Source organism: Aegilops tauschii, chromosome 2 (genome assembly GCF_002575655.3).
Source record: "Aegilops tauschii subsp. strangulata cultivar AL8/78 chromosome 2, Aet v6.0, whole genome shotgun sequence".
NCBI classification, from domain to species: domain Eukaryota; kingdom Viridiplantae; phylum Streptophyta; class Magnoliopsida; order Poales; family Poaceae; genus Aegilops; species Aegilops tauschii.
Genome location: NC_053036.3, coordinates 519,790,238 through 519,814,996, shown reverse-complemented (window position 1 = coordinate 519,814,996; position 24,759 = coordinate 519,790,238). Strand labels below are relative to the sequence as shown.

The 24,759-nt window shown below is 47.0% G+C and overlaps 2 pseudogenes; one reads left to right on the top strand and one right to left on the bottom strand.

Annotated features, from left to right (window-relative positions):
• The window catches only part of LOC109784971 (uncharacterized), a 180,028-nt pseudogene that overhangs the window by 82,476 nt on the left and 72,793 nt on the right, over nt 1-24,759 (top strand).
• Nucleotides 16,527-19,268, bottom strand: LOC109784972 (uncharacterized; annotated as a pseudogene).

The window sequence follows — 24,759 nt, the reverse complement described above, 5'->3', positions numbered from 1 at the left end:
GCTCGGGCTTGCCGGAGAAAGGGCCGGCGCGGCGGGGACCTCGACGGCGTCGGGGCCGGAGAGGAGGAGCAGGGGGGCCGCGGGAGGAGGCCGGACGGCGCGGCGCGGCTCGGTCCCGTGGGCGCGGAGGCGGCGCCGCCATGGCCGGGCGGCGGAGCCACGCCGGCGAGGGAGTGAGCCGGCGGAGGGGAGCGGGGGCTCGGGGAAAAGGCGGGGAGGCGAGGTGCGGCGGCGGCGAGGCTAGAGCGCGAGGCGGCGGGGAGCTCAGCGAAGGGCGGCGGCCGGAGCGATGGCGGCGGGGAGCTCGGCGAAGGACGTCGGCGCGGCGGAGGGAGCTGGGCGGCGCGGGCGCGGGGCGCTCGGGCCCAGTCGTGTCCCGGGGCGGGCCTCGGATGGGCCGAGCTGGCCCGGCGGCGGGGGAAGGAGCTGGGGCGACGTGGCACGCCGGGGTTGGGCGAGGAGGCGGCGGAGGACGCGTCCGGCACGGAGGCGGACATGTCCGGCAGCGGGCAGGAGTTTGGCTAGGGTTAGGGTGGAATTCATCCGCGAATTTTCGGGGGAGGGCACCTATTTATAGGTAGAGGGAGCTAGGAGAGTCCAAATGAGGTGCGGTTTTCGCCCACGCGATCATGATCGAACGACCGAGAGCATGATGGAGACTTAGAGGAGTATTGGGCTGTTTAGAGAGGGGTTTTGCTGCAACACACAAACGGACTTTGCGGTTACCCGGTTAACCGTTGGAGCACCAAACGACCTCCAAATGGAACGAAACTTGACCGGTGGTCTACCGGTGGTATACCAAGGCCACTTGGCAAGACTCGGTCCATTCCGAGAACGTTCAACACCCGCTCACGAAAAGAAACAAGAGGGGTGCGCCGGAGGAGTTGGGAGTGCCGGATTGCAAAACGGACAACGGGGAAAATGCTCGGATGCATGAGGCGAACACGTATGTACAAGCAATGCACATGATGACATGATATGAAATGCAGAAGATGACATGGCACAATGCGGCACACAAGCAAATGACATGGCTGTTGGAAATATGCCCTAGAGGCAATAATAAATGGTTATTATTATATTTCTTTGTTCATGGTAATTGTCTATTATTCATGCTATAATTGTATTGTCCGGAAATCGTAATACATGTGTGAATACATAGACCACAACGTGTCCCTAGTAAGCCTCTAGTTGACTAGCTCGTTGATCAACTGATAGTCATGGTTTCCTGGCTATGGACATTGGATGTCATTGATAACGGGATCACATCATTAGGAGAATGATGTGATGGACAAGACCCAATCCTAAGCATAGCATAAAAGATCGTGTAGTTTCGTTTGCTAGAGCTTTTCCAATGTCAAGTATCTTTTCCTTAGACCATGAGATCGTGCAACTCCCGAATACCGTAGGAGTGCTTTGGGTGTGCCAAACGTCACAACGTAACTGGGTGACTATAAAGGTGCACTACGGGTATCTCCGAAAGTGTCTGTTGGGTTGGCACGGATCGAGACTGGGATTTGTCACTCCGTGTGACGGAGAGGTATCTCTGGGCCCACTCGGTAATGCATCATCATAATGAGCTCAATGTGACTAAGGCGTTAGTCACAGGATCATGCATTGCGGTACGAGTAAAGAGACTTGCCGGTAACGAGATTGAACAAGGTATTGGGATACCGACGATCGAATCTCGGGCAAGTAACATACCGATTGACAAAGGGAATTGCATACGGGATTGATTGAATCCTCGACACCGTGGTTCATCCGATGAGATCATCATGGAACATGTGGTAGCCAACATGGGTATCCAGATCCCGTTGTTGGTTATTGACCGGAGAGGCGTCTCGGTCATGTCTGCATGTCTCCCGAACCCGTAGGGTCTACACACTTAAGGTTCGGTGACGCTAGGGTTGTAGAGATATATGTATGCGGAAACCCGAAAGTTGTTCGGAGTCCCGGATGAGATCCCGGACGTCACGAGAGGTTCCGGAATGGTCCGGAGGTGAAGAATTATATATAGGAAGTCCAGTTTCGGCCACCAGGAATGTTTCGGGGGTTACCGGTATTGTACCGGGACCACCGGAAGGGTCCCGGGGGTCCACCGGGCGGGGCCACCTGTCCCGGAGGGCCCCGTGGGCTGAAAGTGGAAGGGAACCAGCCCCTAGTGGGCTGGGCGCCCCCCCATGGGCCTCCCCCATGCGCCTAGGGTTGGGAACCCTAGGGTGGGGGGGCTTCCCCCTTGCCTTGGGGGGCAAGGCAACCCTTCCCCCCTTGGCCGCCGCCCCCCCCTTGGAGATCCCATCTCCCAGGGGCCTATATAACGGGGGGGGGGGGGAGGGAGGGCAGCAACCTACAGCCTTGGGCGCCTCCCTCCTCCCCTGCAACACCTCTCTCTCTCTCGCAGAAGCTCGGCGAAGCCCTGCCGGAGACCCGCTACATCCACCACCACGCCATCGTGCTGCTGGATCTCCATCAACCTCTCCTTCCCCCTTGCTGGATCAAGAAGGAGGACACGTCGCTGTACCGTACGTGTGTTGAACGCGGAGGTGTCGTCGGTTGGGCACTCGGTCATCGGTGATTTGGATCACGGCGAGTATGACTCCGTCATCCACGTTCATTGGAACGCTTCCGCTCGCGGTCTACAAGGGTATGTAGATGCACTCCTTTCCCCTCGTTGCTAGTGGACTCCACAGATGCATCTTGGTGAGCATAGGAAAATTTTAAATTATGCTACGATTCCCAACAGTGGCATCATGAGCCAGGCCTATGCGTAGTTACTATGCACGAGTAGAACACAAAGCAGTTGTGGGCGTTGATGTTGCCAATTCTTCTTGCCGCTACTAGTCGTTTCTTGTTTCGGCGGCATTGTAGGATGAAGCGGCCCGGACCGACCTTACACGTACGCTTACGTGAGACAGGTTCCACCGACTGACATGCACTAGTTGCATAAGGTGGCTAGCGGGTGTCTGTCTCTCCTACTTTAGTCGGAACGGATTCGATGAAAAGGGTCCTTATGAAGGGTAAATAGAAATTGGCAAATCGCGTTGTGGTCATATGTAGGTAAGAAACGTTCTTGCTAGAAACCTACAAACCACGTAAAAACTTGCAACAACAATTAGAGGACGTCTAACTTGTTTTTGCAGCAAGTGCTATGTGATGTGATATGGCCAGAAGATGTGATGAATGATATATGTGATGTATGAGATTGATCATATTCTTGTAATAGGAATCACGACTTGCATGTCGATGAGTATGACAACCGGCAGGAGCCATAGGAGTTGTCTTTATTATTTTGTATGACCTGCGTGTCATTGAATAACGCCATGTAAATTACTTTACTTTGTTGCTAAACGCGTTAGCCATAGAATTAGAAGTAATCGTTGGCGTGACGACTTCATGAAGACACAATGATGGAGATCATGATGATGGAGATCATGGTGTCATGCCGGTGACGAAGATGATCATGGTGCCCCGAAGATGGAGATCAAAGGAGCATGATGATATTGGCCATATCATGTCACTATTTGATTGCATGTGATGTTTATCATGTTTTACATCTTATTTGCTTAGCACGACGGTAGTAAGTAAGATGATCCCTTATAATAATTTCAAGAAAGTGTTCACCCTAACTGTGCACCGTTGCGAAGGTTCGTTGTTTCGAAGCACCACGTGATGATAGGGTGTGATAGATTCTAACGTTCGAATACAACGGGTGTTGACGAGCCTAGCATGTATAGAGATGGCCTCGGAACACACGCAATACACTTAGGTTGACTTGACGAGCCTAGCATGTACAGACATGGCCTCGGAACACGGAGGACCGAAAGGTCGAGCATGAGTCGTATAGAAGATACGATCAACATGGAGATGTTCACCGATCTTGACTAGTCCGTCTCACGTGATGATCGGACATGGCCTAGTTAACTCGGATCATGTTTCACTTAGATGACTAGAGGGATGTCTATCTGAGTGGGAGTTCATTAAATAATTTGATTATATGAACTTAATTATCATGAACATAGTCTAAAATATTTACACTATGTCTTGTAGATCAAATGGCCAACGTTGTCCTCAATTTCAACGCGTTCCTAGAGAAAACCAAGCTGAAAGATGATGGCAGCAACTATACGGACTGGGTCCAGAACCTGAGGCTCATCCTCATAGTAGCCAAGAAAGATTATGTCTTAGAAGCACTGCTAGGTGAAGCACCAATCCCAGAGAACCAAGACGTTATGAACGCTTGGCAATCACGTGCTGATGATTACTCCCTCGTTCAGTGCGGCATGCTTTACAGCTTAGAACTGGGTCTTCAAAAGCGTTTTGAGAAACATGGAGCATATGAGATGTTCGAGGAGCTGAAACTGGTTTTTCAAGCTCATGCCCGGGTCGAGAGATATGATGTCTCCGACAAGTTCTTCAGCTGTAAAATGGAGGAGAACTGTTCTGTTAGTGAGCACATACTCAGAATGTCTAGGTTGCACAACCGCTTGTCTCAGCTGGGAGTTAATCTCCCAGATGACGCGGTCATTGACAGAATCGCTTCCACCAAGCTACAAGAGCTTTGTGATGAACTTCAATATGCAGGGGATGGAAAAGACCATTCCTGAGGTATATTCGATGCTGAAATCAGCGGAGGTAGAAATCAGAAAAGAACATCAAGTGTTGATGGTGAATAAAACCACTAAGTTCAAAAAGGGCAAGGGTAAGAAGAACTTCAAGAAGGACGGCAAGGGAGTTGCCGCGCCCGGTAAGCCAGTTGCCGGGAAGAAGTCGAAGAATGGACCCAAGCCTGAAACTGAGTGCTTTTATTGCAAGGGAAGTGGTCACTGGAAGCGGAACTGCCCCAAATACTTAGCGGACAAGAAGAAGGCCGGCAACACCAAAGGTATATGTGATATACATGTAATTGATGTGTACCTTACCAGTACTCGTAGTAGCTCCTGGGTATTTGATACCGGTGCGGTTGCTCATATTTGTAACTCAAAACAGGAACTACGGAATAAACGGAGACTGGCAAAGGACGAGGTGACGATGCGCGTCGGGAATGGTTCCAAGGTCGATGTGATCGCCGTCGGCACGCTACCTCTGCATCTACCCACAGGATTAGTTTTAAACCTCAATAATTGTTATTTAGTGCCAGCTTTGAGCATGAACATTGTATCTGGATCTCGTTTAATTCGAGATGGCTACTCATTTAAATCCGAGAATAATGGTTGTTCTATTTATTTGAGAGATATGTTTTATGGTCATGCCCCTCTGGTCAATGGTTTATTCTTGATGAATCTCGAACGTGATGTTACACATGTTCATAATGTGAATACCAAAAGATGTAAAGTTGATAACGATAGTCCCACATACTTGTGGCACTGCCGCCTTGGTCACATTGGTGTCAAGCGCATGAAGAAGCTCCATGCAGATGGACTTTTGGAGTCTCTTGATTACGAATCATTTGACACGTGCGAACCATGCCTCATGGGTAAGATGACCAAGACTCCGTTCTCCGGAACAATGGAGCGAGCAACCAACTTATTGGAAATCATACATACCGATGTGTGCGGTCCAATGAGTGTTGAGGCTCGCGGAGGATATCGTTATGTTCTCACTCTCACTGATGATTTAAGTAGATATGGGTATGTCTACCTAATGAAACACAAGTCTGAAACCTTTGAAAAGTTCAAGGAATTTCAGAGTGAGGTTGAGAATCAACGTGACAGAAAAAAAAATTCTTACGATCAGATCGTGGTGGAGAATATTTAAGTCACGAGTTTGGTACACACTTAAGGAAATGTGGAATAGTTTCACAACTCACGCCGCCTGGAACACCTCAGAGAAATGGTGTGTCCGAACATCGTAATCGCACTCTATTGGATATGGTGCGATCTATGATGTCTCTTACCGATTTACCGCTGTCATTTTGGGGTTATGCTTTAGAGACTGCCGCATTCACTTTAAATAGGTCTCCGTCGAAATCCGTTGAGATGACACCGTATGAATTATGGTTTGGGAAGAAACCTAAGCCGTCGTTTCTAAAAGTTTGGGGATGCGATGCTTATGTCAAGAAACTTCAACCTGAAAAGCTCGAACCCAAGTCGGAAAAATGCGTCTTCATAGGATACCCTAAGGAAACTATTGGGTATACCTTCTACCTCAGATCCGAAGGCAAGATCTTCGTTGCAAAGAATGGTTCCTTTCTGGAGAAGGAGTTTCTCTCGAAAGAATTGAGTGGGAGGAAAGTGGAACTTGATGAGGTGATAGTCACCCCTTCCGAACCGGAAAGTAGCGCAGCGCGGGAAAATGTTCCTGTGGTGCCTACACCGACTGGGGAGGAAGTTAATGATGATGATCATGAAGCTTCGGATCAAGTTACTGAACTTCATAGGTCCACAAGGACACGTTCCGCACCAGAGTGGTACGGCAACCCTGTCCTGGAAATCATGTTGTTAGACAACGGTGAACCTTCGAACTATGAAGAAGCGATGGCGGGCCCGGATTCCGACAAATGGCTAGAAGCCATGAAATCCGAGATAGAATCCATGTATGAAAACAAAGTATGGACTTTGACTGACTTGCCCGATGAGCGGCGAGCCATAGAAAACAAGTGGATCTTTAAGAAGAAGACAAACACGGATGGTAATGTGACCATCTATAAGGCTCGACTTGTCGCTAAAGGTTATCGACAAGTTCAAGGGGTTGACTACGATGAGACTTTCTCACCCGTAGTGAAGCTGAAGTCAGTCCGAATCATGTTAGCAATTGCCACATACTATGATTATGAGATATGGCAGATGGACGTCAAAACGGCATTCCTTAACGGCTTCCTTAAGGAAGAGTTGTATATGATGCAGCCGGAAGGTTTTGTCGATCCTAAGAATGCTAACAAAGTATGCAAGCTCCAGCGCTCAATCTATGGGCTGGTGCAAGCATCTCGGAGTTGGAACATTCGCTTTGATGAGATGATCAAAGCGTTTGGGTTTACACAGACTTATGGAGAAGCCTGTGTTTACAAGAAAGTGAGTGGGAGCTCTGTAGCATTTCTCTTATTATATGTGGATGACATATTATTGATGGGAAATGATATAGAATTCTTGGAAAGTATTAAGGCCTATTTGAATAAGTGTTTTTCAATGAAGGACCTTGGAGAAGCTGCTTATATATTAGGCATCAAGATCTATAGAGATAGATCAAGACGCCTCATTGGTCTTTCACAGAGTACATACCTTGACAAGATATTGAAGAAGTTCAGTATGGATCAATCCAAGAAGGGGTTCTTGCGTGTATTGCAAGGTGTGCAATTGAGCATAGCTCAATGCCCGACCACGGCAGAAGATATAGAAAAGATGAGTGTCATCCCCTATGCCTCGGCCATAGGGTCTATTATGTATGCCATGCTGTGTACCAGACCTGATGTAAACCTTGCCGTAAGTTTGGTAGGAAGATACCAAAGTAATCCCAGCATGGAACACTGGACAGCGGTCAAGAATATCCTGAAGTACCTGAAAAGGACTCAGGATATGTTTCTCGTTTATGGAGGTGACGAAGAGCTCGTCGTAAAGGGTTACGTCGACGCTAGCTTCGACACAGATCTGGATGTCTCGAAGTCACAAACCGGATACATGTATATTTTGAATGGAGGAGCAGTAAGCTGGTGCAGTTGCAAGCAAAGCGTCGTGGCGGGATCTACATGTGAAGCGGAGTACATGGCAGCCTCGGAGGCAGCACAGGAAGCAGTCTGGATGAAGGAGTTCATTACCGACCTAGGGGTGATTCCCAATGCGTCGGGCCCGATGACTCTCTTCTGTGGCAACACTGGAGCTATTGCCCTTGCGAAGGAGCCCAGGTTTCACAGGAAGACCAGGCATATCAAGCGTCGCTTCAACTCCATTCGTGAAAGTGTTCAAAATGGAGACATAGATATTTGTAAAGTACATACGGGCCTGAATGTAGCAGATCCGTTGACTAAACCTCTCCCTAGGGCAAAACATGATCAACACCAGGACGCAATGGGTGTTCGATTCATCACAATGTAACTAGATTATTGACTCTAGTGCAAGTGGGAGACTGTTGGAAATATGCCCTAGAGGCAATAATAAATGGTTATTATTATATTTCTTTGTTCATGGTAATTGTCTATTATTCATGCTATAATTGTATTGTCCGGAAATCGTAATACATGTGTGAATACATAGACCACAACGTGTCCCTAGTAAGCCTCTAGTTGACTAGCTCGTTGATCAACTGATAGTCATGGTTTCCTGGCTATGGACATTGGATGTCATTGATAACGGGATCACATCATTAGGCGAATGATGTGATGGACAAGACCCAATCCTAAGCATAGCATAAAAGATCGTGTAGTTTCGTTTGCTAGAGCTTTTCCAATGTCAAGTATCTTTTCCTTAGACCATGAGATCATGCAACTCCCGAATACCGTAGGAGTGCTTTGGGTGTGCCAAACGTCACAACGTAACTGGGTGACTATAAAGGTGCACTACGGGTATCTCCGAAAGTGTCTGTTGGGTTGGCACGGATCGAGACTGGGATTTGTCACTCCGTGTGACGGAGAGGTGTCTATGGGCCCACTCGGTAATGCATCATCATAATGAGCTCAATGTGACTAAGGCGTTAATCACGGGATCATGCATTGTGGTACGAGTAAAGAGACTTGCCGGTAACGAGATTGAACAAGGTATTGGGATACCGACGATCGAATCTCGGGCAAGTAACATATCGATTGACAAAGGGAATTGCATACGGGATTGATTGAATCCTCGACACCGTGGTTCATCCGATGAGATCATCGTGGAACATGTGGGAGCCAACATGGGTATCCAGATCCCGCTGTTGGTTATTGACCGGAGAGGCGTCTCGGTCATGTCTGCATGTCTCCCGAACCCGTAGGGTCTACACACTTAAGGTTCGGTGATGCTAGGGTTGTAGAGATATATGTATGCGGAAACCCAAAAGTTGTTCGGAGTCCCGGATGAGATCCCGGACGTCACAAGAGGTTCCGGAATGGTCCGGAGGTGAAGAATTATATATAGGAAGTCCGGTTTCGGCCACCGGGAAAGTTTCGGGGGTTACCGGTATTGTACCCGGACCACCGGAAGGGTCCCGGGGGTCCATCGGGTGGGGCCACCTGTCCCGGAGGGCCCCGTGGGCTGAAAGTGGAAGGGAACCAGCCCCTAGTGGGCTGCGCGCCCCCCATGGGCCTCCCCCCATGCGCCTAGGGTTGGGAACCCTAGGGTGGGGGGGCTTCCCCCTTGCCTTGGGGGGCAAGGCAACCCTTCCCCCCTTGGCCGCCGCCCCCCCCCTTGGAGATCCCATCTCCCAGGGGCCTATATAACGGGGGGGGGAGGGAGGGCAGCAACCTACAGCCTTGGGCGCCTCCCTCCTCCCCTGCAACACCTCTCTCTCTCTCGCAGAAGCTCGGCGAAGCCCTGCCGGAGACCCGCTACATCCACCACCACGCCGTCGTGCTGCTGGATCTCCATCAACCTCTCCTTCCCCCTTGCTGGATCAAGAAGAAGGAGACGTCGCTGCACCGTACGTGTGTTGAACGCGGAGGTGCCGTCCGTTCGGCACTCGGTCATCGGTGATTTGGATCACGGCGAGTACGACTCCGTCATCCATGTTCATTGGAACGCTTCCGCTCGCGATCTACAAGGGTATGTAGATGCACTCCTTTCCCCTCGTTGCTAGTAGACTCCATAGATGCATCTTGGTGAGCGTAGGAAAATTTTAAATTATGCTACGATTCCCAACAATGGCAACAACGACGAATAACTGGCAGACACCTGGTGCATCGAATCCGGGGCGTTACACAACTCCTTCACAATGTCATTTCCTGCCATGTCTTGACCTGAACAATACCATATTGTGTTAATGCAATTTTAAACTGTGTCACTTTATTCGTCAGTAAGAAATGTGATGAATTGTCAGCACTGATACTTTTATGTGCAAAACCTGTCATCTGTCTGCTTGTTTATCTTTCAGAGTGAGGAAGATATAAGTGTTGAACAAGCGCAGTCTCATCATCTTGCTCAGGTGGTTGCGCTGCAACTCGCTAGCAGGGCTAACCTTTCTTGAACTCTATTGAAGTGCTGTCGGTTTTGTATATTATTTTGTCGGCGTGTTTATTTGCACTGGTGGCGATCTTTGATGCCCAGTGTATGTAATCTGCTGTCTGCTTGTGCTTTATTATCATAGTGGCGAACTTTGATGCCCAGTGGATGTAATATGCCGTAATTTCTTTATTGTATAGTCTAGGTTTTTTCTTATTCACAATGCTGCAGTTATTTTACTATATATATATCATGTCTTCGCAGTAAACCGGCCAAACCGTAAAATTACGGTACATAATCGGGCCGTCATGCAATCACGATGTATGATCCGCATCATGGGCCTCGTCAAACTGGACCACTAGTAGATTCGGGCCTTTAATAGGCCGAGTAACCCCCGGCCCTCTTTTCGCAAGAAAACTCAATGGGCTTTTAGGAGGCTGAGAAGTAGGTTGGGCCTGAAACGTGCCGAACAGCTCACGGGCCGGCAGCAGCCCGAAATGGACCCCGACCCATGATTGTGCGAATCAAATCACGAGCTTTTAACAGGCCAAAATTGTCTCGGTCCTTGTTTGACCCAATCAGATATCGGCTGCGAGCAGGCCAGATGCAAACCGGGCCGTAGTTAGGCCCAACTATATGACGGGCTTTTAACAGGCCGAAATTAATATACGGCCGAAATGTTAAACGGGCCCTTAACAGGCCGAAACTAATATGAGGCCGAATTACTAAATGGGCCTTTAGCAAGTGGGCCCAAAAGCATAGCGCCCAGTTAACGGGCCCAATCTGATATGGGCCATAATTGAGGCCAAAGCCTCTTAAAGGGCCGGACCTGATCTGGGCCGTGATTTGGCCCAGAACGTGGGCGGCTTTTAACGGGCCGGATCTCATATGGGCCATTATTAGGCCCGGAACGTGGCAGGCCATTAATGGACCGGATCAAATATGGGCCGGCATTTGGCCCAAAACATGGCAGCCAGTTAATGGGCCGTCCTACTAGGGTCCTCAAAATCTTGTGGGCCTACAGCTAGGCCGGCCCATTAGTATCAGCGAAATCTCGTGGGCCTTTAGCTGGGCCGGCCCATTATGATCCGCAAGAATTTTGTGGGCCTTTACCTAGGCCGGCCCATTATGGCACACAAAAATCTTGTGGGCCTTTACGTGGGTCGGCCCATTATGGCCCGTGAAATCTTGTGGGCCTTTAGCTGGGCCAGCCCATTATGGTCCGCAAAATCTCGTGGGCCTTTAGCTGGGCTGGCCCATTATGGTCTGCAAAATCTTGTGGGCCTTTAGTTGGGCCAGCCCATTTAAACTTGATGGGCCGTGCCACCTGTCGACGTATCATAGGCGCCTTCTGTCCAATGAGTGGATGACATCTGTCCCAACGATGAGCCGACACGTGTTTCCTCCAGCCAATGATGATTTTACACGTGGAAAATCCCCATTGGTCGCGGTTGTTAACGGGTTATCGGATCCAAAAACCGACCCGATAGCTTAACGGCGTTCCGTTACGGTGGATGCCACGTGTCGGTCACCCTTGACGAAAGCACTTCTGTGACGCGTGATTTATCGTCATGGAAGTGGACACTTCCGTGATGATAATTTTGGTAATGTCATGGAACACTTCTATGACAGCACAGGTATGACTATCTTGATTCTGTCATAAATTTGTCATGGATGTACATGCATGACAAAAAACGCGACCTACTGTGACAAACACGTATCATCACGGAAGTGTATTTTTTTGTAGTGCATCTTATGGCAACTTGTTTAACTTATGTCTGTACTTAGATATTGTTGCTTCCGCTGACTCGTCTATGATCGAGCACTTGTATTCGAGCCCTCGAGGCCCCTGGCTTGTATTATGATGCTTGTATGATTTATTTTTATTTTAGAGTTGTGTTGTGATATCTTCCCGTGAGTCCCTGATCTTGATCGTACACGTTTGCGTGTATGATTAGTGTACGATTGAATCGGGGGCGTCACAAGTTGGTATCAGAGCCGACTGCCCGTAGGAATCCCCCTTCCACACTCCTTGGCCGAAGTTGAGTCTAGTCGATGAAAATTGTTTTACTAACTTGGTTGTGCGACCCATGGGCCCACGTCGCCATTGGGTGGTATTAGGATCTTTTATTCCTCGACCTATACTCTGGAACTCTGATCTCTCTTCTATTCGGGTTAAATAAATTTGCTAAACACTAACATTAGGTTCTCGTAACAACTTTCTTCCGGAGAGCCCCTTATTACAGTTGATCGTCTACTGCACCAGAAGATTCCGAAGATAATCTCCGATGTTCTCTCGAGACACTTGTGCCCACCGCCTTTGCAAATTCCCTACCACTGTTATATCATTATGGATAGCTTCCTACACTTGGCGTCCATACCTTCCTTTCCAATTGCTCTTGTTATTACAAGATGCCCCAAAATACCCTCTGTTGTCCTGAGAATCTGTTGAGCCTACTGCCTTGCAGTTCTTTGCCACATGAATACCGCTATGGATAATTACTCGCGCTTGCCAAGTATCTGTTAGTCCACAGTTATTCATGTGTTTCACAAAATTCTTTAGAATACTATTCGATCTTCCAAGTATCCTCAGTAGCCTGTTGCTCTTGTTCCTCCTTATCTGCTTACGTTATGGTTACTTCCATATGTCCAACAATATTCAAGAAAATCCTTTCTGATTTTATTATGATTCTCTTGATTCAACATGTGTGCGAATGCACGTAATCATCAGTTGATCCTTATAAATTATCTTTCCGGCTCAGACGTCTTCCCGAACATGAGCTGGTTCTCGACCAATCAATTTGCCATCGATTGTACCACTAAGTCTATTCGACTTATCCATCCTTAATCAGAGCGTTTGCTTCTGATCCCTTGATTTGGGAATCATAATTCCTTTGCATTTGAGCTTTGAATTAGTCAGTTGTTTCTATAATCTTATCTCCTTGCCTTCTTTCTTCTTCTGGTTGAGTACCTTTCATCAGATCCCTTGAGGACCATCTGATCCTTTGTTGAATTTTATCCGACAACGTCCTTCATATTCAATCACTTTGGAAGTTCTTTCCCTGATACATAATGCCACTGGTAAATCCTATTCCTTGATTTGGCCAACCATGCTTTGCTTTCGAGCTTGTGTTATTTACTCCTGAAGTTTGCGGTATATGTTCCTAAGAGACCCTGATGGGTTGAACCTATGCCTTTTCTAATCTGTGTGAACCCAGAAACTACTATGGGCCATACTCTACTGTTGTTATGTCAGATAAGACTTCAACACTACCACTTCGTCGAAGGCGAGAAGTGAATGGAAGGTTATGCATTAGAGAAGTGGGAGTCAACCTTGAACTTTGTGTTCATGCCCATGGACATGATGTAGATCCTATCATGTAAGCTTCTTGTAATAATAACTATTTCCTTGATATAATATCATTTGGTATCTGTGAATTGATCATTTGCAATCGTGGTTCCGACCATGTTTCTCCTTGATTCCATTTCTCGTGCAAGTTTGAGCACTTGTCTTCTGCAGAGCAATACCCTAGTCCAACCTCTACTTTGATCTGTCGTCGAGTATTGCCCCCCTGGTATCTCGAGATTGTCATGGAACTGCATAACTTCTTATGAGTTCTTCATCAAGTACTACCTTCTCACTGATTCCAATTTTTCCTGGATACTGAGTAGTTAGTCACTCAAGTACACCGACAACTGAATCGAGTCTGCTCTGTGATTCAACAACTATTAGTAAACTTCATTTCTTACGAGTTTGTACTCGATCGTGTCATTCCCAGCTGATTGACTACATCATCATCGTTAGGCTGACTGCTTGACCATTCTACCTATGTCCTTCATCCCCGGGACACAATCCCGACAATGCTCTAAGCTTACATCGAACTTTCACCATCATATTGTTTGTCTTGAGAGACAACTCTGAATCCCGAGATGACATCTTATCTATGTTTATAATAGCCTTTTGCTTCACCATTCCCTTGGCTTGATGGCATCACCGATCGATTACATCTTCGTGGACCCTCTAGACAAAATTTGTCGTCGTGATCATCATCAACATTTTGATTCCTTCTAGGATATCAATCAAATTCATGATGGTAAGTGCCATCCTCGTCCCTTGGTAATTTGAGTTACCATCTACAACATCTTTACCTTCCTTTCATCACAAACTTGTTCATGTTATGGATGCAACTTGCTATCCAGTTTGTATTATGTTCCACCTTGGATTATTATCATCTTTTATATCAAGGATGTTGTGAGAATTGCTCCACCTCTTAAATAATTCTTGGTATTATGATACTTCACACCATCACCATTGTTCTTGGTCCCCGTGTTGTTTCTAACCGGAAAATCGACAATTGAAGTATGATGTGCGACTTCAAAACTTCTAGCAACCCTATTGCTTTGAAGTTAATGGTCGATAATTCATTCTTAGACCATTGGTTACTGAATCACCATTCTAACATCGATCATGCTACGTAAGCCCATATTTTGGATGCACCTTTCAACCAATGTTTAACTGTGCATGTTTTCCTTGAGCATACCTCATTATATCATTTGATCTGACAAATGTTATCTCCTTGTTCACCTAGGTGTGGAAATCCATCTTTTGAAAATCTCAATGAATTATCGCTGAGTTCATCAGCCACCTCCTCATCTTCTCCTTGGTTTAATGATGAACTCTTGTGTCGGAACTTGCTCCCATAGTTCATTTCCCGAGAATCTTACATTGCCATCTCGTCAAATTTGTGTTGCACCTTTTCTTCTCAGGCATCCTAAGTCTGAGGTATCCTGACACCAAGCGGGTCTGTACCTCGGTCAGATATGATGGTTGGAACATATTTCCAAGAGTTATAACATTGGTCTTTAGATGACTCGGTAAGGTGATATCATGGCTAGCACGCCTGACCAGAGGACCTATTGTTATAGTTTCCTTCTTAGCAAGGATATCCATTCTTGCATGATGAAATTGTAAAATTATTCTATAAGTTGTTCCTGATGGATCCTTTGTTTATCCAAAATTTGACCCTTACATGATGACCATGTCAATGCTATCTCGAAGCATGTATGTGGTACTCCAATTTTCAATAAGAACATTTGAAGCACAATGCCAAATTTTCTTTATCAAGTTATCCAAACACTATTGTATGGGTAATATCATGAAATTTCTCTCCCCTTTCCTAAAGGGTTTTCTATATTATATCCTGTCATGGATATCATGCTCTGTTTGTCCTTGGGAAGGATATACCCCTGAATTATGTGTTTAAACACATTTTTCCTTTTCATTGTTCTATTTAATCTGATGATCACCTTTTCCTTTCCATTGTTTTGTTTAAACTTTCTTGTGATCTATAAGATCTAAGTAGTAATGATTCGCTGCTTATGTAAACACCCTGGTGTACAACCTTGAAGTAGGATCGTGTTACTATTGTTGATAACATTTCGGTAGCCACCGATGGACGAGAACTTTGCCTATTGGTCCGCCTCGTTCAACGAGCAGGAAAATGGTTCTCTTCGTCCCTCGCCCTTGGTACCGATGTGGTTGCCGACATAACTGACAGGCTACCCTCTGATATGCCTTGCTATCATGACCATGCAAGATGTCACCGCCCTTCCTGCTTTTAACCCACATGGTGGGCCCATAACCCACAGTTTCACAAGATCGAAACCTGACTCTCCTGTACACCTCCTGTTCCCAAAGTTATTCCTCGCGTGTGGCCTCGTGTGTAATTCACGAGCCACCTTCCGATGAGATCATCTATCTGGTATCAGACGCAATACTTATTCCCATTGCTCTGAACCCCTTTCACACTTCGCTTCAGGCAACAAACGATTGCCTATGCGCTTGAAACTTCTATTTTGCACCTTCTTACTTTGCTCTCGATATTTTCTAAGGTTTCAATTCGAGAGTTACCTATGTTTTTAAGGCGCTAAGGCGAGGCGAGGCGCTGAGGGGGCGCCTCACTGCCTAATAGCTAAGGCATAAGGCGAGGCGACGCCTTAGAGACTTGTAAGCAACAGAATTAAGTAGAACTTGGTAGGCGTTAAGCAACTAGGCATACAGCCATACACACCTTGCAACTGATTGTTGTAGAGCCCATATAGCATCCATTCCCATCCTCTTTGCACTTGCTTTTCTCCCCAGCAGAATTCTGCATCAACATGAAGTCATGAACAAATATGTTAGAATAATGTATCACTTACCAATGCACATTCCACAAAAAATAGAAATAAAAGTGAGGCAGCGAGCAAAAGTGGAAAGAAAGATAGCAAGTATGAGTGCAACTGCAATCTGCAATGCATGGCATATTACATAACCATTAACTAATTCAAATGACACAAGTCCAGTAGTCCACATAACAAAGGTGAAAGGTCCACATAAGACAAACAGAATAATAGATAATTCCAGCATAGCAAAAGGGATAAAGGTGGCCAACTCAGCTCTCTCATGTCTCTCCACTCCCAAAGTCTCAATCAAAAGTCATCATCATCAAACTCATTGGCATTGGTGCTGTCTTCACCATCTTGGTCAACATTAGTTGGCTCTTGATCGTCATTGCTCACATCATCATCATCCTCAACGTAGTCTGAATCCTCCCCCTCCGCATTGGGCATACTTGAGTGTTGTTCTTGCTCCAAGTCCTCCTCTGCTTCATCTTCTTCAGGATTTGTAGGTCGTGTTGTAGTAGGTCTCTTGCGTGCGTAGTGTTGCAGACAGACATTTGTCTGGCCCCTACGAACTATAGTTGATGTCCTATGCAGATTGCGGCCTCGAAGGTTCGAAGATGCACCAATAGCCACATCAACATCCTCCCATGTAATGTCTTGATTGTCTTCAGGACAACCTCGAGCACCTTGAGGCTGTGATAGTGATGGGTCCACCCACTCATTGCCCCAATCAAAATCCTCAATGACCAAAGCCTCAAAGCTATTCTCGCCCACCTTCTCATGCCTCTTTTGAAACCGTTGCATATTCTTCCGGTTGTATGAAACAAAGACAAGATCATTCAACCTTTACCATTGTAACCTGTTCCTTTTCTTCGTATGGATCTACAAAGTAGATACAACAAGTGAAATAAGTAAATAACTTGCTGAAATCATCATTGAACAAACACAAATACTGCTTTACTAGTTGACTTACAAATTCAAACGTGCTCCAATTCCTCTCACAACCAGATGATGAAGCACAAAGACTAACAATGCGCTTTGCAAACCTTTGTAGGTCAATGGCCCGACCACCAAATGAACTCCACCAATCAACTAAAATGATAAAAACTGACACATATTAAGAGTTTGTACAGAAATTACATTGCTGGAACTGGAACTAACATGCTAAAATTAACATGATGCATTTAATATGACTTACGAGGGTTTCTTGTGCTCATGGTCTCGAGTGCCAATGGATTAGAAAAGCCTTCTCGTTGGCCCTCATAGAGCACAGATTATTGATCCATCTTTTTTTTGAACATTGGCATCCGGTACCATTTTTGCAAGCACATCATTAAAGCAGCTCCTAAGCTCCCCAACTAAGGCATCATCATTTCTGCTTACAATAGGAAAGAACTTTCCTGGGTTCAAAAATAGAGCAGCCCCATACAATGGATGATCCATTTGATTCTCCCAACGCTTGTCAACAATGGCCAAGATCTTCTTGAGCAATTGTTGCTTGTTTTGTTGAGGGAAACCTAGATTGATCCTCTCCTTTGCATAAATCATAAGTGCTTTAATCTCTCGCATGGCAGGCTTCTCATCACCATCCGCTACTCTAAGTACTCTAAGAAGTGCAGTTGAAGCTCTAAGGCAGTCCTCAATTGCGCTCCACCACTCCGTTGAAAGTATAATCTCTTGCACATTCAAGCCAACTTGTGTTTTGGCTAACTTGTTTCCAACCCATTCATCAGATGTAAATAAACTCCTCAATGCAGCCTTGTTCTTAACCAAACTCCTAAGTGTGAGGATGGCTGTGGCAAAACGAGTTGCTGCTGGTCTCACAAGATCCCCACCCGTGGCCTTCCTCATTAGACTAAGAAGTCTTCCATGTCTATAGATGAAAGTTGTGACACGTCTAGCCCCTGCAATAGGCTTCTTAAATGCCTTCAACTTTCCTATATCTTCCAACATTAGGTCCAAGCAATGACATGCACACGGGCTCCAATATAGAGTAGGCATCCTCTCCATTAGAAGGTGGCCAGCTTTCTTGTAATTAGCACCATTATCGGTGATAACTTGTACCACATTCTCTTTTCCAACAACCAGAATTCTCTTCTCAAGCAAATTAGCTATCATATCACCGTCATGACATACACTTGAGGCATCAACCGACTCCAAGAAGAAAGTGCCCTCTGGACTATTAACAAGGAAGTTAATCAAATGGCGTCCTCTTTTATCTGACCAGCCATCCGACATGAGTGTGCATCCATATTTTTTCCATGCTGCCTCGTGTTGCCTCCTCGAAAGTCCTGTTTCCTTCACACAATCATTAAGCAATGGCTCTCTCAGCTCATGTGCACTAGGTGGCTTGTAACCTGAACCATATTGACAAGTGGCTTCAATTGCAACCTCAAACTGCCTACTACTTGCAGCATTAAATGGAATGCCACACTCGTAAAAGAACAATGCCCACTGCATACTGACATAATGCCTCTCTTCCTGAGTCTTTGTGCTGGACTCCATGGTGCTTTGAGAACACCCAGAGTGCCTTTCATCTGCAAGATCCTCAGGTGTTCTTCGTAACATGGCAACAATAGGCTTGGAACTATTGGCGGCAGCAGTAACAGACTTCTTTTTACCTTGCATGTTGATGATAAACGCTTTCTTATTCTGTTTGGCTGTTGTCCCTGAGCTTGGCCTTTTAGAGGCGATGTTTGCTCCAACTGAACTCACCTCCACAACCTCCTGATCATCATCTACATCTACTACTCCCTTGATCCTCCTATTTTGCTCCAAATATGCTCTCATTTCTCTCCTCAGTTGTGTGGTGGCCTTAGGACAACCAATTGCATCACCCCCGACGCCCGCAAGATGCTCCTTATGCCTCTTGATCCCTCCAGACGTTATCTTGCCACAAAGAGCGCACACAACAAGATCCTGATTTGGAGGCTCAGACCAATATCCATAGTTCCATCCCGGATCATTTGATCGTTGTGGCTTCCTTGTTGGATCTTTCATTGGATCATAGGGGGGCTCACCCCCATCAGCTGCTGCATTTCCATCCATGGTGCTACACTTCTACTACCTACAGCAAACAACCAAACACAAAGGAATATTAGCATAACTGATAAAAGGGCTGCCATGGCAACAAGCCAACAAGGCAACAAACAATAAAGTACTTACTAGATAGACAAAAGGGTACCAGACAGATGAAAAGGCTGTTGTGGCAGCAACTAAACTACTCTACTCATGCAGATGTAGCAAACAACGACAATCAACTAGCCATTAAACTAATCAGCATTCAACTAGTCATTAAACTAATCCGTTGTTGAGCACAAGACATCATGCATCAGTATTCAACTAGCCTTTATTCTAATCCACCCATCAATCTAAGAGCCATCATTATTCTAATACAAGCAGGAGCCCATCATTCATTATTCTAATCTACCCATCTTCCACTAATATGCTATAAAGGGAGGGGCGAAGAGGAGGGAAGGAAGCCCCATACCTTGTTGAATGCTTGTTGCTGCCTGCTGCCTTGGTCCTCTTGGAGAGGTGCTGCTTGCTTGTTGTTCTGGAGAGGATGGAGAATCTGCAGGAGAGGAGGGGGAGGAGGAACTACAGGAGAGGAGGGGGAGGGGGATCTGCCGGAGAGGAGGGGGAAGCTGCCAGAGAGGAGGGGGAGAAGCTGCTGTGGAGGAGGGGGAGAAGCTCAGATCCAGCCTGGGGGTGGGGGAAACTGAAGCTCAGATCTCTCTCTCCCTCTAGTACCTGTTGGCGCCAAAACAGACCTTTCCCGCCCTTTCCTTCCCTCCCAGTTCTCTGTTTCCCGCCTAGACCACCCAGCTCTGTCTAAGGCCTCCTTATTTGCCTAAGGCAGGCAGAGTGGCGCCTAGGCGGATGCCTTGGATGCCTTAAGGACTAAGGCGGACGCCTTAGGCACACATGTAAGGCAAGGCCGACGCCTTGACTCCTGGGGGCGCCCTAATGCCTAGGCGTCGCCTAAGCGACGCCTTAGCGACGCCTTAAAAACAGAGAGAGTTACTTTCTGCCACCTTCCCCGATGTTATCTACTTGATAGTCAACCCTGCAAGGGTCCGTTCTCCCGGAGTTCCCTTCTTATCCTTTCGTAAGTACGGTGAAGATCCTGAAGGAAGGACGACAACTTCATCATGATGCATTGATGCATAGGAATGGAGACATCAACGGTATGGATTGACCTCTTCGAGAAGAGCAATCAAGACCGAGAATATTCGTTAGAATTTCGTAACCAGAACTTCCCCCTTACTCCCCTCTTAAATCTCGGGACGAGATTTCTTGTAGTGGAGGAGAATTGTGACGCCCGGATAATCAGACTACAGTAATTCCCTGTTAATGATGCCACGTCACCTCGATTAGTGTTGCTAATCTTGCGTTAGTTCGAAACCGATTCAAACTCAAATTCAATCAAGAAAGCAACAAAAGTTTTGAAACACTAAAAAAATGTCCTAAATGTGTCGGATAAATCATAGGTAATTGTGGTGGCGAAACCAAACTCTGAAGAAGTGTTTAAAGGCTCTAAAATAATTATGACAGTAGCAAAAACAATTAATTACATGCCTTTTACAATTAATAAAATACTAAACAGTTTTATTTTGTCACCAAACTTTTTGTGGCATCGGGGTATTTTGAAACACTAATTTGGGTACTACTTATATATTTTATAAAACAAATATATATAGAAAATAAAATTAGAAAACTAATAAACAGAAAATAAATAAAAATAAAAACTTAAACAAAAGAGAAAAGGAAGAAACCCCCCTCCCCCTGGGCTGAATGGCCCAGCTAGCCAGCAGGCCACCAGCCCAAAAGGCCCAACCGGCCACCCCACTCCCCTTATCCCCCCATCCCCGAAACCGTAACCCACTACCACCACGCACTCCCCCTCCTCCTCTCTCCCTCGCGCGTTCCGGCGCCCCGCTGCCCGCTCTGCCGCCCCTCCCGCTCATCCAGCTCGGCGTGCTCGCCGACTGCTTCTCGTGCCCGCCGAGTCGCCGCCTCCCGCTTCCATTGCGGCCACCCGCTGCCGCCTACCACCGCTCCGCCCGCGCCTGCTTCTTGCGCCGGCTGCCTTCGCCCCTGATCGACCCAGCGCGCGAACGCGCGCTCCCGTGTGCCCCCGCGTGCGCAACCCGCGCCATCCAGCCGCAGCCACGGCGCCTGTGGACGCCTGCTCCACCCCGCACGCGCCCCTGCCCTCCCGCGCAGCCGCCTTGCTCGTCGTGGCCGCACTCCGGCATCCACCTCGCCTCTGCCGCCTCGCGCGAGGCCGCGGCGCGCCTGCTGCTGCCTCCGGCGACCCCTCCTTCGGAAAAGGCAGGCCGGCGGACCCCGCCCTGGCCAACGGCGCGCTCTGGCGCCCGTGCCCCCGCCGCGGCCCGGTTCGCCCCTCGTTCGGGCGCCTGCCCCATTAGCTGCATCGCCCTGTGGTCGCTATGGCCCCTCTGGGCCACAGACATGTGGGGCCTAGCCCCAGAACGGTATTTTAAAAAAGAATTAAAAATAAATAAATAAATAATGCGTAAATAAGTAAATAGTAATTAAAATAATTAAAATATTAATTAATTAATTAATTAATTAAAGAATTAATTAACTTAATTAATCCTAATTAGATTAGCCTAATTAACTAACTAACCTAATTAACTATTGTTAATTAACTAACAGTGTATGGCATGCGGGACCCACATGTCAGTTTGACCCAGGCAACGCCCTGTTGACTGCTGACGTCATGCTGACGTCATGATGATGTCAGCATACACTATTCTGGATAATGTTGATTTAAATAATTAATTAATCCTAAAAATGATTAAATCTTTTAAAATTAATATAAAATAAACCGTAGCTCGGATGGAAAAACTTTGTACATGAAAGTTGCTCAGAACGACAAGACAAATCCCGATACGCAGCCCGTTCGTCTGCCACACATCCCTAGCATAGCAAACACGCAACTTTCCCCCTCCGGTTCATCTGTCCGAAAACGCGAAACACCGGGAATACTTTCCCGGATGTTTTCCCCCTTCGGCGGTATCACCTACCACCGCGTTAGGGCACACCTAGTACCGCTCATTGCCATGTTATGCTTTGTGATGCTTTGATTGCTCTGTTATTTATTGCGTTCCCCCTCTGTTACTTCTTTCCGGTAGACCCTGAGGCCACTGCCGTTACCCCTGTGATCGACTACATCGACGACGAGCCCTTCTTGCCAGAGCAACCAGGCAAGCCCCCCTGATCACCAGATATCGCCTATTCCTTCTCTCTACTGCTTGCATTAGAGTAGTGTAGCATGTACTGCTTTCGGTTAATCCTATTGTACTGCATAGCCTGTCATTGTTGCTACAGTTGTTACCCTTACCTACAATCCTAAATGCTTAGTATAGGATGCTAGTATTCCATCAGTGGCCCTACACTCTTGTCCGCCTGCCATGCTATACTACTGGGCCGTGATCTCTTCGGGAGGTGATCACGGGCATATGCTATATACTTTATACTGTTATATTACTTATGATACTGTTCGGAGATGGGGGCTGAACGGACAGGTGGCTCCATCCCGGTAGAGGTGGGCATGGGTTCCCGACGGCCCTCGACTATTACTTTGTGGCGGAGCGACAGGGCAGGTTGAGACCACCTAGGAGAGAGGTGGGCCTGGCCCTGGTCGGCGTCCGCGGTTACATCAATTAACGCGCTTAACGAGATCTTGGTATTTGATCTGAGTCTGGCCACTGGCCTATACGCACTAACCAACTATGCGGGAACAGTTATGGGCACTCGACGTTGTGGTATCAGCTGAAGCCTTCTTGACGTTAGCGACTGAGCGGCGCGCGCCGGATTGGACCGTAAGCCTGCTCTTGTATTAAGGGGGCTAGTTCTGTTTCCGGCCTCCCACCCAACGTGCAGGTGTGCAATGGGCGATGGGCCCAGACCCCTGCGCGCTTAGGATTTAGACCGGCGTGCTGACCTCTCTGTTGTGCCTAGGTGGGGCTGCGACGTGTTGATCTTCCGAGGCCGGGCATGACCCAGGAAAGTGTGTCCGGCCAAAGGGGATCGAGCGTGTTGGGTTATGTGGTGCACCCCTGCAGGGAAGTTTATCTATTCGAATAGCCGTGATCTTCGGTAACAGGACGACTTGGAGTTGTACCTTGACCTTATGACAACTAGAACCGGATACTTAATAAAACACACCCTTCCAAGTGCCAGATACAACCCGGTGATCGCTCTCTAACAGGGCGACGAGGAGGGGATCGTCGGGTAGGATTATGCTATGCGATGATACTTGGTGAACTTGCCATCTACTCTCTTCTACATGCTGCAAGATGGAGGCTACCAGAAGCGTAGTCTTCGATAGGATTAGCTATCCCCCTCTTATTCTGGCATTCTGCAGTTCAGTCCACCGATATTGCCCCTTTACATAGATACCCATGCATATGTAGTGTAGATCCTTGCTTGCGAGTACTTTGGATGAGTACTCACGGTTGCTTTTCTCCCTCTTTTCCCCCTTTCCATTCTACCTGGTTGTCGCAACAAGATGCTGGAGCCCAGGAGCCAGACGCCACCGTCGACGACGACTCCTACTACACCGGAGGTGCCTACTACTATGTGCAGGCCGCTGACGACGACCAGGAGTAGTTTAGGAGGATCCCAGGCAGGAGGCTTACGCCTCTTTCGATCTGTATCCCAGTTTGTGCTAGCCATCTTATGGCAACTTGTTTAACTTATGTCTGTACTCAGATATTGTTGCTTCCGCTGACTCGTCTATGATCGAGCACTTGTATTCGAGCCCTCGAGGCCCCTGGCTTGTATTATGATGCTTGTATGACTTATTTTTATTTTAGAGTTGTGTTGTGATATCTTCCCATGAGTCCTTGATCTTGATCGTACACGTTTGCGTGTATGATTAGTGTACGATTGAATCGGGGGCATCACAAGAATATTATTAAGTTCCCAACTATAGTACTACTATATAATTATTTGGTACATCATTTGTGGTACTAGTTTATACGTATACTCAATGAGAGCAGGATATGTTTTCCACTATAATTTATAGTTGCCATGGACTACAACGACTATGGTAGGTTGCTTATTAGCTACCGCAGATGTGGTTTCCTACTGATCCAAATTATTTTGGAAACTAGTTTTACATTTTAAAAGGATATTTTTTGGCCATATATAAGATCGCAACTTTTTTAATTAAGGTTTTCAAGACTAATACATATCCTTCGGTGCTCTCTCCTAAGGGAAAAGAGTCTCGTGTTCCCGCCAAAACAAGGAGACAAAAGAAAATATCCTGGTGTTGGGCCATTTGTCTTAGAGAATGGTTGTTGGATCGCTTGTCTTCTTCCTTAATGGGTCAGAAGTAGCCTTCCTGGTGAAATGGAAGATCTTCTAATCAGGCCAACAATGCAGATTAGTAAAGATCACTTTAGTTTTTGATCCCGCACTACCTCTGATGCAGATGAGGCACAGTGGTGGCGACCTAGATGCATGGATGCGGCGACCTGGGCAACGACGTGCACGAAAAATC